At 40.7% G+C, this 16,396-nt stretch overlaps 1 protein-coding gene and 1 long non-coding RNA gene across 7 annotated transcripts in view; one reads left to right on the top strand and one right to left on the bottom strand.

Annotated features, from left to right (window-relative positions):
* Positions 1-7,504, bottom strand: part of MYOM2 (myomesin 2) — an 83,998-nt gene extending 76,494 nt beyond the window's left edge. For 2 of the 6 annotated variants that reach the window (XM_083831293.1, XM_083831298.1), the window contains exon 1: positions 3,529-3,981. The gene's annotated coding sequence lies outside the window, so the exon portion shown is untranslated. Of the gene's footprint in view, positions 1-413; positions 1,454-3,528; positions 3,982-4,263; positions 5,274-5,307; positions 5,441-6,659 lie in introns of those variants that run through there. The other 4 variants (XM_083831296.1, XM_083831297.1, XM_083831295.1 and 1 more) reach the window with 4 other exon arrangements.
* On the top strand, positions 5,465-11,478 carry LOC310897564. Its single transcript, XR_014582384.1, has 4 exons — positions 5,465-5,606; positions 8,954-9,032; positions 9,212-9,307; positions 10,371-11,478. It is a non-coding gene; the product is annotated as an uncharacterized lncRNA (long non-coding RNA).
* The last annotated feature ends 4,918 nt before the right edge of the window (positions 11,479-16,396 follow it).

Raw genomic sequence — 16,396 nt, 5'->3', positions numbered from 1 at the left:
AGTCCATCCATGCAGATCCTATTAACTTCCCTGGATTTCAAGAAAAAGATCTAGAGTTACAGGCCAAGGATTTTTTAAGATGTTCCTCAGTTTCTTATCCGACCTTCAGTCTTTTGGTGGAACACAGCGCAGTTGTACACCTACATTTTTATTTTTCATTCCTATTTATTTCTGTGACTGTAAACGGTGGTTCTGACATCAGCAGGACCTAAACTGCACTAATCTGTGTGCTGTATAAACCACTCAGAGGACTATTAAATGCAAACAAAAATATTAGGTCAACCAAAATGCCTTTAAAGATTAATGATATAAAACATGGGTGAATTAGACCAGTTTACTCAAATATACATTTCCTCATGTTTAGTAGCATGTATTTAACAATTTATGTACATGAATAAAAGAGTAAAACTCACGAGTAGAGGGCAGAGTTCCCAGGCCAGGATATGCATAGTTTCAAGCCATAGTAATACTGACCTGAATAGAAAGCAATAATCTAGGACCATGTGACAGGGGGCCACATTCTTGAGCTGGAAGCCAAGGGTCTGATATAGAGACATTGTTAGCTTGATAAGTGAGTTAATTTAAGATTTAAAGGACAGGCAGTAAATTCTAGGATGATCATTCACCTAGCCTCAGAGAGCAGGCACACCACCAAATAAATTGATGGATGGGATTGACAAATGCCATGGGAAATAGAACATGGTTGTGCTCACCATAGATAGACAACTTGCATTCGTACACTCAGGAGGTTCCTGTCATGAGAGATGCACTATACAGCATGTACTTTCTCTGCCTGACCTGCCAATGCTATACCATGCAACTTGCACTTTCTTTGCTCATCTCTGTCCTTGTCCATCTGCAAGTGCCAAAAATGATTCTCAGGTTCTTGCCTGCCCTCACGTAGCCTATCTTCCTTATTCTGGCTGAAAGATCAGTACGTCCTGCTCCTAAACGCATATCCTCATTCTTGAGCTTCCTCTGCATCTCATCTTTCTTAAATGTCTTTGAACACTTGCATTGAATCAAGAGTTTGTCCTGATTTTCCCCATGACACAGGAGCTGGTCCCTCTACCTGTCTGTGGTTCCGCTTGCTGTTCTCCACATCACTCAAAGTTTTTTTGGAAGGTCTGGTTTTCCAATTTATATGCCCATCATACATTAAAGCCCATGATATTTATGTGATAAAATATATTTAATTCCATACTACCTATATGTCACAACAGAAGATTAAATATATATATATATATATAAAAAAACACCTCCCAGTCATCAGTTGCTTTTAATGACCATTTTAAAGAATTATCACTCTGCCTCAGAAAACATACGGTCCTTTCCAGATGGTTATATCAATCCTGTAGAAATTACAACAGATACATAAGAACATTTTCCTCCACGAAATTCACTTTGGTAAAAATCTTGTAAAACCTGCATGAATCATTATGTGGCTCACAGACACTGCAGTCTAAAACAGAATGGTATGTAAAGGGTCTGATAACATCTTCCCCATTTCAGTAATAAACTTATAAAATACTAATATTTCTCTTCAGTCTTTTATCTCTGCGTGTATGTGTGTATTTAGATCTTACACAGGAAATTAAGCTCTGTGTATGAAAAAGGATGAACTAAAAAGAAAAAAATCTACTGTCATTTTCAAACACTTGTCTTTTGCATTGAAGTTTTTTTGTTTCTGCATAATAAAAATTCAGTTTTAATTTTTTGACAACAGAATACAAATGCTTCTGAAATTAAAAAAGCATATGGAATTTCCAGTGCTTAAACCATATGGAATTCCAGACATTAGTCATCAAGCTTTGAGATTCCTTGTCTTTTCTTTCCTTGTCTTGTCTTTAGCTACATCATTGCTGGTCTCACATTTTACTGATCACACCTCCTTTGTCTGAGAACAGTGTTAGCCTAAAAACTGGTTTTAAACAAAAATCTTGTGGACAACAGCTTTGATCTGGTTCAAGTCATCTCCGGAACTAGACACATTACTTGCCTCATTAAACCTAAAAAAAGAATTCTCTCACTGATTTCTAGACAACTGAACGTCCAACAAAGCAACATTTTCACATCACATGTCTATTTTTTGTTAATAAATTAATATGTTTTGAATAAGCAGACATTTAACAACTCATGAAATAAACCTGCTTGCAAAGACATACAGGTATATTAAGCATTTTAATGCAATCAGTTGGCTGTAGCACATGTATGATTACTTAGAATGTGAACATTGACCTTGTAATAGTCCCTGAATGGTTTGCTTCACCTTCTAACCAGTTAGCGTGCAGCCAATTTGGCATATACCATGGGTGCTGATGGTCACAGCTGTAACCATTGATGGAGTTAACCCCTAGCTATGCTCTGCAGCATGTAGGTAGGAGGCAGAGCCATGGCTCTGTCCCGCTCTGTACCCTTCCCTCCAGTGAGGTCATTGCTGTGCAGGGGAGCACCAGTTCTTGCATGCTTGCTAGTCTAAAAAATACATAATTTTGGCTTTTCCACAACTCTCACAATGGAAGGGCGTTGAGATCCCATCCCCATCGTCTAACCAACATATAACCCAGAGAGGGTACTGATGTAGGTGCTTTCTTATGAATTCATAATATTACTTCACTGGGAATTAAATGAGGCTGAATTTGGCCACATTGACCCAAAATTTTGCCATCCTAACACTCCAAATACAGATAGAGTTGCAACAAGTTCCAATAAAGTTTTAGGATTTCATTCACTTGGCTAGTGTACTACATGCCTTCAGCTGGACAACAAGGAGTGTGAGACAGGGAGATGGTGAAAGTCAGTCACTTCCCATCATCCCAAGCTTTATTATCTTTTATTATGATATTTTCATTGGCAGGTATTATCAACCCACAGGCAAAGATTCAAGAGCATGAACATGATTTCCCAAGACACTATCAGTGGTATTTAGCTGGAATTTTCATGTGGCACAGAACACATCACGTAGCCTAAAGCAATACAGACACCAGAAAAGTGTCTTCTGAAGATGTATTGAAAAGTATGATAGACAAAAAGTAGAAGTAGAACTTTCTGTCCCAGCTACATTCTACTCTTCAGCATGCCAAATAGTTTTGCCAGCTACTATAGAATGTATTTTATGCTTAATTATTTGTGCACAGACTTCACAAATATCATGCTTTATCTCTTCATACAGCATAAACCCATAAAAAAGTGACACTGTCAATATATGTGCAATTGTGAAAGCACATTGGCCAATAGAACTGGAGATTGGTATAATGTAGTTCTGTAAAAGCAGGGAGAAGAAAAAAAAAAGAAAAAAAAAAGAACAGGAAATGTAATACGCAGTAAAATCAAACTGACCATGCACAAAATAAAACACTTCCCTTTTTTTTTTTTGTCTTTTCATCAATTAATCTGTGTCCTGCTTATTGCTGGCTCTCCCCAAGGAAGGGTAATAATAATTCATTTTGCACAGAAAAGCACCCAACGCTTTCCCCATAATCCCCATTTGTTCTGAACAAGAACAAGCTAGATGAAGAAGGGACTTACCAAGGATATAGAAATATTGCAAAGCAGAGAGGAAGACCAGCCTTTCCCGGCTTAGCAAACTCTGGCTGAGGAAAACAAAAATAATTCCCCTCTCTGAAGGCTACTGCCCCTTCACTCCCATTTAAGGGCAGATGCAATGCTATATTTAGCACTAACCAAGTGATTCTCCCAAAACTGAGGTCAGCCTAATAGGCAATAAGGGTATGATATAAGGGCGGAAGAAAAGCCCTATCCCATATGCAGTTTCGAACTGTATTTTTATAAAAGGTAGACCTCACTTCTAAATAAAGCAGTTTCTTTAAAGTGGGGTTTGTTTTTTCAGCAACACCAAGCACATGGGAATCTGCTTAATGCAAGAAAACAGTTTAAACATTTTGTTTAGAAATGGTTGAAGTTTTAAAATAATCAGTATCTTTGAAGACCTGTGAGGAGCCATAAACTCCAGAATCTTATTAGAGACATGAGATTCCCTTAGTGCCTCAGGCTGTAAAATGAGCCTCCCCATTGCCTCCTTAAGAGCTCCCTGGATTTTGGAGAGCATGGCTGCAATACATTAAAACATAGCAGCTATATAAAAAGCCTATTAACATAGGTTTAAAGAGAGTCCAATTCCTACTCACTGTTTCCATCTCCATAATGTCACCAGTCAACCCAAGAGAGATTTCTCTGCTTCTTGTAGGTAAAATAGCAGAAATTAATAATCAGAGGCATATACAAACAGAGAAAAAAACGTACCCAAAGCTCACAATTCTGTGAGACTGATGGTCCCTGATTATTGTCAACTAAAATGGAGGTTCAGTGCCTGAAGGGCTCGTAGATTTACATCTGGCAGCTCCAAGGCAGAAGCATGGATGCTATCATCGCACAGCACCACTGTGGTGGCTCAGACACATCCAGAAGAGGCAGGGGAGCAGCATTGCTTGCAGAGCTGGTGAGCATGGGCTCAGTGGTGGTGCCCTGCTCTGGTGGTGAGAAACCCTGTAGGGTTTTGTCTGGTGACATGAACACCTATGGGATGAGGGAAGGGAAGGGAAGGGAAGGGAAGGGAAGGGAAGGGAAGGGAAGGGAAGGGAAGGGAAGGGAAGGGAAGGGAAGGGAAGGGAAGGGAAGGGAAGGGAACTCTGACAAGTCTTTGTGACAAACATAAAGAAACAATCACATCCTCTTATTCTGTATGGAAATAAGGATAACATGTCTGGGAATATATGGCACACCTAATCACACCTCATGATTGGGCTCATAATGACATAAATAGTAAGTCAGCAACATCTAATAAATAAGCAATTAAGTGATGTCCAAAATATTGAAAACAACAAGATCCATTTTCAATTCACTTATACAAGAAGGGAATCAAGACCAAAGTCACTAAGTGGCAATTAAGATCTTTCAGAGCATAAGTTTCATAAGAAACTTTGGTACATGAATGATGCGCTTCTAAGTCATGCTTTTTTCTAATGCATACATGTCAGGGAAGCAGAAAAAGATGTGGAAAATCCTTTAACAAGCTGATTCTAATCACATCTGCAATATTCGTCTGAGGTGCCTAAATAGGTCTGGTTAAAGATCTTTCCCACTCATCATCAGGGACTACCATTTGCTTGACACAGACTTCTGCCTTCCTCCCATCGATCTTAAATTATAACTCAGTCTGACAGAATTAGAACTGCAGAGACAGACGCAGTGGAATGAGCACATATGCACCGAGCATAGATGTTACTTCAGAAACAGCTGTCAAAGTGATTAGTGTGTAATAAACCAGAGCAAACCCACTTTACTTACACAGCTCCCCCTCTCCTGTTTTCCTTTGGGGGTAAGAGGTTGGTTTGCAGGAAAACTTTAAAGTTCTCATTACACTCCCTGCTTTTAATTTCTTGTTCTATATTTATTATCTATAAAGAAACGGAGGAATGTACAGCCTGCTCTGTCTGCCTTTGCACTTGAGCTGTCTTCTATTTTAAGTTGTTTCCTCAGGGTGTGGTTGGATGTCAAAAATGTGAAAGTGCAACCTGAGGGCTGTGGGGAACAGAGCAGAGGCAGGACCCAGTCATGCAGGGGGGCTGGCCCCAGGTTGTCTCCAGGTAAGTCAAAAAATAAATTATCCTTTTCATTATAGACATTCACAAAACAGGGTGGAAGGGGAAACTGCAATATTGTGTTATTGAGTGGTAAGGAAATTTAGGTGGCAAAGCACCTACCATCCAAAAATTATCCAGCATTTTAATCATAAAACAATTTACATTATGGCCTCACACAGGCTTCCTCCTTGATGCTGAAGACATCTTCCCCTGATTCCTGCACTTCCCAAACAGAAATTCTTCCCTAAGAGGTACTTTTTTAAAGCCAAGATTAAGCAGGGTATCAAAAGGATTATTCAAGCACTTAAAACTGAGCATGTGCTAAAATCCTTTAGTGAATGTGGTCTTTTGGAATTACCCCTCAACCTTATACCAGTGCCTTGATGTGGGACGTTTAAATGCATGCAAGCTTAAGTAATGGCTTAGCTATTCCCATTAAGGGGGAGATCATGACCTGAAATGGAGCTTAGGGAAAAAAAAAAAAAAAAAAAAAGATGCATTAGCTTTGTAGCTACTAGAGGAAACATCAAAACAGCGTTGAAATGAAATGTAATGGTATTAAAAGATGTATGTTTTTTGCCTTCAAGAGTGCCTTAGTGGTGGCCTTGTGCTTTCGCCTTTCTCCATTTCCAAGAAAAACTTATGCATCTTTGTAAGGCAGCTTCTGAAGTCTGGCTTTGTTAATATTTTAGCTCTTGATTTCTTCAAATGCTTTTAGTATATTTATAGTTTCATATGAACTAAGAGTTTGGAAACTAGAAATGAAATTCCTCATTTCAGCAGCAGTCCTAATTATTTACAAAGCCCTGTGGTGAGGTTTTTAGAGCCACATCATAAGAATAGATCTTGTACACTGGCAATCGTTTCTTGGATTTTTCTTCACAGTTACCCAGGTCCTAGCATCTCCCTTGGCGTTACGAATGAAAGACAAAACAATAGATAAAAATCCAACCATATAGAAAACAAATCAGGCTCTTTCCTCAGTTACCACCTTCGGTCAGAAGCTCGAGATTATTATAAAGTATGGGATCCAGGTATATGCCAAGTATAATGTACCTTATCCAAAAGGGCAGAATATATGAAGCATCCTAAAATTTTCTTGTGAATCTAAATGATTTAATTCACAAAATGTTGGGGATCAATGCTCTTGTTTATCAAGGTTAGCTAACAAGAGAGCAGTAACAGCCGCACATGACTGCTGACAGCCCTGTAAATGTATTCCTACAGCTGAGCACAGATCCCCAGGGGAAAACACACCTTAACTGCCTCTCACAGGTGGGCAGAGGACAACCCCATCCCAGCTCCTAAGAAGCTTGCACAATTTTTTCTCTACCTCCTTCCTTCTGCTGCTTTTCATTTTTTTGGATGCAATTCCTTTTCCTTCAGTAGAGCCTTTTTGTTTTTTGTTGAGTGCCCAACTCACAAGTATTTTAAGGCTGGCTACATGCAGTTGCACACTGCTGAAAGCTCAGACTAACCCTCCCAGAAACGAGGACAGGCTGCGTCAAGATGAGCCCATGGGAGAGTGAGGATGTTAGCAGGAGAAGGAGACACTTGCAATCAAGGGAAGGCTGTGCATCTCCTGGGAGACAGGACAGCAACAGCTGCAAAAAGCACTTGCTAGAGGCCGTTTTAAGCAGCCAGATGAGGATTTTCTACAGGCAATTCTACAGAGCTAGGCTGAACTGCATCCAGAACATCAGATACTGCCAGTATCAGCCCTCAAACAAATGCTAAAATACCTGAATATACCAAATGTTGCGTTTTTTCCCCTGCAACATAAGATAAAGTGAGCCTCTTGGCAAGTATCCTTATTTATATTTAAGGCAAGCATGCCCATGAGTTACAGTGAGTCAACCTTTTGAAAGATATTTAAGCTGTAATGTGTCACTCTGCTGTCCAAGGACCTACTTTGGAGCACATCAGAGTCAGCGGTAAGGTTTTACTGACTCAGGAAAGCTCTGAATCATATCCTTCTTGATTTAATGCCTCTTTAAAGAGTTGACAGAGGGTTAGGTCAAACACAAACTGAAAATATAGGGTTGCCTCATACAGCAAAATGTTTCAACTTCTTATTTTGTGAGTTACTGGAAGTGGCAACAAAAATATATTTTCCACTGCTTTGGACAGCCTGAAATACTCTAAAGCTGGTAACGGCTGACAGGGATATTTTAATCAAAATCAAGGTTTCACACTGTAGGATTAATTAACTAAACACGTTTTGCTAAATTTTAAGGTAAGCCAAGCAAGTTAGTCTCTTGCCAGTGGCTTGAAGTTACCGCACAGATTGCAAATTATTTATTTTATTCAAATCTTTTGGAAGTGTTTATGATAAAGCTTAATGAAAACAGCAGCACTGACTACAATTAACTAACTGTAGTTAGACAAGCCATACCATGGGAGACCCCACTAGCAGTATATAAGCAGCTCTTTCTTCATTTACCATTACGACCTATTTTTCAACCAGGTACAAAGATAAGATAATGATTTTGTCTTACCCTGGTACCTTTATTCAAGTATCACACAATACCTAGTGAAATGTTCTCCAGGTATGTGCTGTAGCAACCGTAACCTCTATCAACTAATCTGAGCATCCTCCACCCACCTGATACCCAGGGCCCGTTGAGTCCATCTTAGAACTTCTGGCAAATGACAGATGTGCACATCCCACACACACCCAGTTTGGGGAAGATATAGACACTTGGCACCAGGCACCCAGGCTGTCGCACACAGCCCTGCTCCAGGCACCCAGTTGGTTCGCCCAGTAGCTGGTTTGGGGACACACACCATTCCTGGCCTAGTGGCTGGAGGTTAAAGGTCCCCACTGGCTCTGGGGCCTCGCTGGCTCCAGCAGCTGGCACCAAATTCACTCACGCTGGTCCCCCAGTAGCTGGCACTTCGGCACTCACACACACAGGATGGAGAGTGAGGTTGCACAGAGAGACATTTTAAAAGGGGTATAAAGAAAATAGGACAGACAGCCGTGATTAGGCACAGGGCACAGTCAGACAAGTGTGCTTATACACAACAGGCCCCTTTAACATCTATATCTGTTTCTTTCCTCTTTTGTTGCTCCCCCATTCCCTTCCCCTAAAATCCTTCATCAGTTTGCACAGTTCTACCAGATTCTACCCTCCCATCCAGCACTCAGGATCCCCCCACAATTCCCCATATCTCCCCAGTTTACAACAGTATCAGTTGCAAAGTCCAGGTTAGTCTTTCTGGGATAGCCCATCAGTCAGTGTGACTGGCAAGTTTTGTTTCTTCTCACAGTCTCGATCACTGTTTGCCAGGTCTGTGTCTCTGTATGTTTGTTTATTGACCACCTTTTCTTATCATCCTGATTTTAGGAGCTCCTCGATCAGACCATGTCGCTGGCATAAATGTTCTCCACTCCACTACCCTCCTCTAAGTAGTGCCACAAACCAGGTTTGTTACTGCTTATTGACTTTGTCATTGTTAGTCAGCCAGGTTTTTTGTCTCTGGCTCTCCTCTTTTCCTCCTCATCCCATTTGACAAGGTCACATCACCTTACTGAGAAAAAACATTTTCCCATTCCACATACCTTCACGCAGATAACATGGAAATTGTCTGCTCCTGTTTCACAGGGAAAACGGGAGAAGGAAACAAGTACGTAGCAGATCACACGGCAGATCACCTGCACAACGAGTCCAATGCGAGAGCACGTGTGAACACATCTAATGGTATCACATTCAGGCATATCCTGCTATTTAGGGTTACTGAACTTTGTGTGACATGTCCATCAGTTTGTGTCACTGAAAGCATGTAGCTATGCACCGTATGGCCTGTGCCACACATGATACACTATCTGACTTACATATGAATGTAAATGTCTTCTAGAGCTGTAAGCCTTCAGTATATTCCTGGCCGCAGGTAATTCTCATTAGAAAACATGATATTATTTGGTTCCAGGACTAAATTGTTCACATGCACAGCTGCTTAAAAGAATGATACAGTGGAAATCTGACCAGGATTTCACTGTAAACAGGCAAGAACTATTGGAAATGCAGCCCGGGAACAATTTTCTTTAGGAATGATAGCAGTTGTACCCTGTAATTCCCATTCTTTGCTACTGCTGGAATTCTTTGAAGGAATTTGTAAGTTATATAAGTTGTGGAAGTTATAAATGAAAGGATTGAGTTCAACACAAATAGGTACAACAACAAGTACGCTGACATTGTTGGTCCCAGTAAGGCCCCCAATTTACACTATTTTAAAAGAGAGAATTTGGCATTTTTAGTGACAACAAGGGACGAAACCCCTGTTTTGAAGAAATGCCAATGAGTCACGTTGATCCTTTTCCAACTGCCCTGCAGTTTCTTCTCTGGGTCTTTAGGAGCAGTGCCGCAGTCCTGCTAGTGCTTCAAACTAAGATACATTTGGCACTTACCAGCTCTCACCATTACTATTACCACTCCTCAGTCATTACACAACTGCAAGTGTTCCTGATGGGACGTTTTTCTGGATTCTTTGCCCATGCCATTTAGCTGTTAATTTACTCTTCTCACTCTCTGGCATTCAGTTGTCAATAAATCAGTCACCCAGTGTAGTTGACACTAGCATCCTTCATCCTCAAGTTAAAGAATTACTTGACTTCAAAGGGTGTTTTCACCCAAGTAAAGGTAAGTAGGTTTTCCCACATTAACACTCCTCACTTTCAAATGCAATTTATACAAGTTATTCATATTTTATTCTTTTTAATTTTCTCCGTAAGTCATCTAACCTGTGTCTTGTTTTGTGTCCTAGGCTTGCTGACCATTCTTCTGCAACTATATTTTTATCACGAGGCAATATTTACATTGCTGACTAAAGAACTTTTACAGATAGATGTATATATATTTTGGCTCCTACCTTACTGATATCTGAATCAAATCATTTGTGCATTATTGTAGACTTCAGATATACAAATAGCTTAATAGTATCACAGAGATGGCAGTATATTTTATTCTCCACAGGCAGCATAAAACCTGTTTCTTTCTTGAATTTCTATTGCAATAAGGCAGAGTTAGGTACCATTCTGGATTCTACTGTAAAGTATCTAAATAATAGGTAGGCAGATTCAGTGAGCTGCAAGACCAAAAAGGGCCTTCTTCCAGCTTGATAAATATCTTGAGGCCCAGATCACACCAGAGCTGCACAGAATGTAAAGCTTTGAATGCCTAGGACAGCTGTTCTCCCTCCCTGCCTCAGTGGCCTGCTTGGTTATGCTTGTACCTGATCCAATCCACTGGCAGCGTTCCCCAAGTGACACAAATACTACAGCAGAGGAGGAGAGGAAAATATCTCGAGCTGAGTGCAGTCGTCAAGATGTCTGGGCATTTACGAGAGGACAACAACAACAGCAACATCATTGCATGGCAGCAACCATTGGGATTGCTTAGGACACCTCAGGGAGTGACAGATACTTGCCCTCTCTCTGAGAAAGGGACCCAAATTAGCTGCTCAGTCTCCACTGCATGGGAACTCTTGAGTGGAAAGATAAAGTTTGAGGCCAGAGAATCATCATGGCCATCTTATTTGTACCTCACGGTCTATTCAGTTATGTTTGCTACTTTGGTAGAGTGACATCATGAAATTAATAAAATGTGCTGAAGTACATTTTCTAAAAAAGGAAATCTGTCTTAATTTGGATATGTACAGAGATTAATTCTTCCCTGTTCCTTGTACTTTGCTCCAACATTTAATCACACTTGCTGTCAAAAATTGTACTTTTTTTCTTGAATTGGAATTTTACCTAGTATTGCCTTCCATTCAGTAGTACTTGTTGGCTTCTCAGTTTAAACTAAAAAAGGAAAAACAACAACAACAAAAAAAAACAGTATTTTCTTCCTCTGAAGGTGCTCACACACTAATTCTACGGCCACTTATAGTAGATTGGGAATGTCCTATGTATGTCTCAGTAATAGAAAGTATTCACCAAAATGTTTACAGAATAAAACCCACTCTATCAGCACTGGTGAGGCCACACTTGGAGTACTGCTCCCTGTTCTGGGCCCCACAAGTACAAGATAGACATGGACATACTGAAAAGAGTCCAACATAGGGCTACAGAGATGATCAAGAGATTGGAACACCTCTCCTATGAGGAAAGGCTGAGAGAGCTTGGACTTTTTAGCCTAGAGAAGAGGAGGCTCAGGGAGGATCTCATCAATATATATAAATATCTGAAGAGAGGATACAATGAGAGATATACAAAGAGCCAGGCTCTTTTCAGTGGTGCCCAGTGCTAGGACAAGAGGCAATGGACACAAACTGGAACACAAGAGATTCCATTTGAACATCAGGAAGCACTTTTGTGCTGTGCAGGTGATGGAGCACTGGCACAGGTTGCCCAGAGAGGCTGCGGAGTCTCCTCTTTGGAGATCTTCAAAAGCCACCTGGACGTGGTCCTTGGCAACCCTCTCTGGATGTCCCTGCTTAAGCAGGGCCTTTAGTTGAACCAGATGACCTGCAGAGGTTCCTTCCAGCCTCAATCATTCTGTGCTTCTGTGAAATAGAGACTATAGGGATATAGGCAGATAAAGGAGTACCAGACACAGTACTGATCACCAGCGAGGGATTTTCTGAGGATGTGAACAGCACTTCACCTTCCCACTGCAACTGCTGGACAGAATATCTGTTTCTGACTATGACGCTGGTGCAGCCCACTAGCACACAGAAGTCAGGTATTCTATGAAGTGCTAGAAAGGACTGAAGAAGGAAAAGTTTTGCTTTAGGATGTTTATAATTGTCATTTTCCAGACAAAGGAGAAAATACAGCGATTGATTAGACAATATTAGAAGTAGGCAATGAAATAACGAGGAAGTTTGCATTATATGTTGACCTTTGGAAAATCAATCGGAGATGAGGGAGAGACATAGGTCATGATAAACTTTAAGCAATGGAAAAAATAGTTTGCAGTGGTACATTACAAAAAAAAAAAATCTTGAAGAAAGAAGAAACTTGTTGAAAGAGGAACCATGTCAAAAGGACACCTTAGGGTTATGATCTTTTCAGAAGCTTTCCAGGGGATACTAACTGAGCAAGACTGCATTGCATTCCTGTACTGAGATACAAAAGCCCAAACTTGAACTTTAGCTGCGTGCATACAGAAAGATAGTATACTGTGCTTTGTAGGTGTTTTTTTTTCCTGTTTAATCTTAACACAGTGAGTATAAATGTGTAAAGAGTGTAACAATGATTGCGATAGCTGCTGGCTGAAAGTCTGGCTGACAGCTTGGAAGGTCATTTCTTCAGAGGAATCATGAAAAGAGCCAGCAAACAAAGGCATGTGGAAGGGAAAGTAAGAACCGTCTTCTGGACTTGGTGAGTTCAAATGGGCAACAAGTGAGGCCAGTTTTTTTGTGGATCTCTGATCTATTGTGTTTTAAGCTCACACATAACACATCTGGTATAGAAATAATGCCTCCATTCCTGGTTTTTTTTGTTTTGGTTTGGTTTTGTTTGTTTGTTTTTTAATATGGCACTGAAAAGAGAACAAATCACTGCACATATATATCCTTTCTAGCAGAAAGGACATGTGCAGTGTCACACCTTTTCCAATGGAAGTATGGCAGAAATTTCCTAGTGTGTCACATGCCCTGGAAAATAATTATGCATAATGAGAAACACATGGAGATAGTCCATTAAAGCCCCTTTCTCAAGTAATGTAGAGCAGCTCTTTCAACATTTGGACTTCTGCCTCACAGTTTGCCTTGCTCATTATCACTTTTTGCTGTTCCCCCCACATACCCCCAACTCCCTCCCTCCTTAATAATCTTTAAGCAGCAAAAGAAAAAGAAGGTGTTCTATTATTGGTGCCAGCCAAGGAGATGAGAGGAGGACCAGAAAAATGCTACCATCTTTCACCACTCACCAAGACACAGAATCATCAGGGTTACATGGAGCTTACCAGCATAACTAGTTGTGCCATCTCTCAATCTACAGGCAGTCACACATCTGTTGATGGACCTCAGTGGCACCTGGAACACAGCGGGCTGATGCTGGTCCTGAAAATAGCCCTCCACATCCAGCCCTCCTGAACTCACAGCTGCAGAGGTTCCATGATCGTCTCAAGGATCCCTTAACCTGCAATTGGCTAAGAGGAAGAAAACTGGCAAGCAGCACAACACATATATTTGCCCTGGTCTTCAAATTCTTCCTAAGCACCTGCTATTTGCCACAGACAGGGAGAGGACACTAGATGTACCTGTAGGCCTGGTCTAATTTTGGTCATTCTTGTGTTAAGATAACACTTGTAAAATATGCACCGAGGAATCTTGAAGAGGAGAATATCAAAGAATTGGTTTGTATTCCAGAAGCTAATAAACTTTTTTTGGTGAATGTAATCTGTTGAAAGAAACAACTAGGAAACAACAACCAAGTAAGGAGGTAAGATGAATCAGAGTGCATATAAAAGATATCGGAAGAGGAGCCAAGTACAATGACGTCTTTCTAGGTAGATACATTACAGTTAAAGATCAAGACCAAAGATCAACAACTCCCTCCAGGAAAGAATTTTAATAGTAGCTGTCTTATATAAGGTGTTTAAATTTCGTAATATTCAGAATCATCTCAGATTTCTTTAAACACTCAAGGTAGTTTTATGACTTGATAATATTTCCCTCTATTTACAAGACTACCGATTAATATTTCATTTGCCGTCCTTGGATTAATTGTTATGTACATTATTAAAGTTTGCATACATAAACATTTCCAGTGAAACGCCGTGAAGATGATTAAGGGATTGACAAATGAGGAGAGGCTGAGAGAGATGGGACTGTTCAGCCTGCAGAAAAGAAATCTCAGGGGGATCATATGAATTTGTATAAATACCTGAAGGGAAGGTGTAAAAAAGATGGAGCCAGACTCTTTTCAGTGGTGTCTGGTGGCAGAACAAGAGGCAATGAGCACAAACTGAAATGAATGACAGTCTGTTTATACATAAGAAAAAGTTTATTTGTGATAAGGGTGGTCCAGAGATCCTTTCCCACTCAACCATTCTGTCATTTTTTGATTATCTGCCTGGAAATGTGGCTCCCCAGGGCAGCCAGGCAGGGCCTGGCACCAGGCCCTATCTCCATAAGCAGCTGGGGGCACCAGTGCAGCTCCAGCCCTGGGCACTGGGCACCTCCCTGGGGACAGGGACAGGCCGAGGCGGGGTCAGTCAAGACATGGGCCTACTCGTGGACCTGGCTTAGGAATTTTTAGATAAAATTTTGTTTCTATTGCAAAACATCTGTACCAAATTGACTTACCTTTACCTCCAGGGATATGGAATTATTAGAAAAGGCTTCTCAGGTCCAAGGAAGAGTTTCAGGCCACACTGAAGATATATTTCCATTGTTAATGAATTCCTGGGTTACGCTCTTTACTGTTTCCCCTTTCATGCTGGGAAAGCACAAGGCAGCAGATTAGCCCTGGATGTAGGGCCCCACCTGTACTGCCTAGCTGGAGGATGAGGTGAGAGGCCAGGCATGTACCAGCCATGTGGCTAGTTGTGAAGCTGCTCCCAACAGCCTTGTAGCTGTTACTGCTACTGGCTCACCAGGCCTGAGCCCAAGGTCGGAATGACGGAAAGGTATCTTCTGAGACAGCCTGCCCACTGAGCTGTGAGAGGAGAAATCCATGGCACTTGGCCACGAGTCTCAAGGCTTAGCACCCTGCCCTGCATCTGCCCCTCAGCCCCATGCTGTTTGGGAGCATCTCTGTCCCCTCCACTGCCACTCCTCCTCTTTGACATTAATTGCTGCATGGATTTAAAAAGAGACTAAATCTCCCCTCTCCAAATGGCTGGTTTTGACAACATGCCCAGCTTCTCTAAAATTTGAATATTCACACGGCAATCAAATAAGAGAGAGAATACAAAGATTAAGGCCAGGACTTGAGCCTCAGTATGGGCATTGGAAGGAATTCTATTTATCATGAGTATCAGTACGGTCTCAATTTGAATACTTCTTCTGAAACTCAGAAATTACCTTATGGTGAAAAAAAAATATTTTCTGTTTAGTCTAAGAATGGAATATATCTGCAGTACAAAGGCTGTCTCTCAAGTAAGATCTATTCCCTGAAAACATTATCATCATTCACCTCTGTCAGCCCTTCACGCCTTTTCTCGGGAGCTGAACTAGGACAATTGTTGGACAGTGTAATAGCTCTTACGGGACCATTCCAGCTGCTGTAACTCCAGCACTGTGTTTCAGATCATTTATTCTGAAAGTCATTTTTTCCAGGATCATTTATTTCAGAAACTTTTTTAGCCCTTACAGACTGAGAAACACAGAATATGAGAGAGAAAGAGAGAGAGAACTTCTCCACGCCAATGAGCATAGGATTTGCACAACTAAAGTTCTGGCCCAATCGCTACATGACTCCTGAGACAGTGTAAAATGAAACCAGACTATCAAAAGAGAGAAATGTAAGTATTCTGCAAAAAGGATGTCTGTTGTAGAAGGAGGAAAAAAAAAAAAAAGCTAAAAATAGGCTGAAAACTGATGGATAAATGGATATGGTGTCAATAAGAAAAAAGGATAGGTCATCTGTCAATCACTCTTTCACACACACACTCACATGTTTCTCCTTATAAACTCTTTCTCTTTTATAAGCAGTAAACTGAAGAGTTAGATTTTCAATGCGTAGAAAGACTTCCAGACACTAAATCACTTGTCCTTTTTTTCCCCCCACTAAATTAGAAAAAAAATGCACAAAGGGAAAAGTGAAGAGAATAGCAAGATCATGGTTAAACAGTCAAAGTTAAAAAAAGGTTTCTTTCCCAACAATGCTCTTTTTATTT

Source organism: Anser anser (genome assembly GCF_964211835.1).
Source record: "Anser anser genome assembly, chromosome: 3".
Taxonomy (NCBI): domain Eukaryota; kingdom Metazoa; phylum Chordata; class Aves; order Anseriformes; family Anatidae; genus Anser; species Anser anser.
This window is presented reverse-complemented; position numbering and strand designations above follow the sequence as displayed.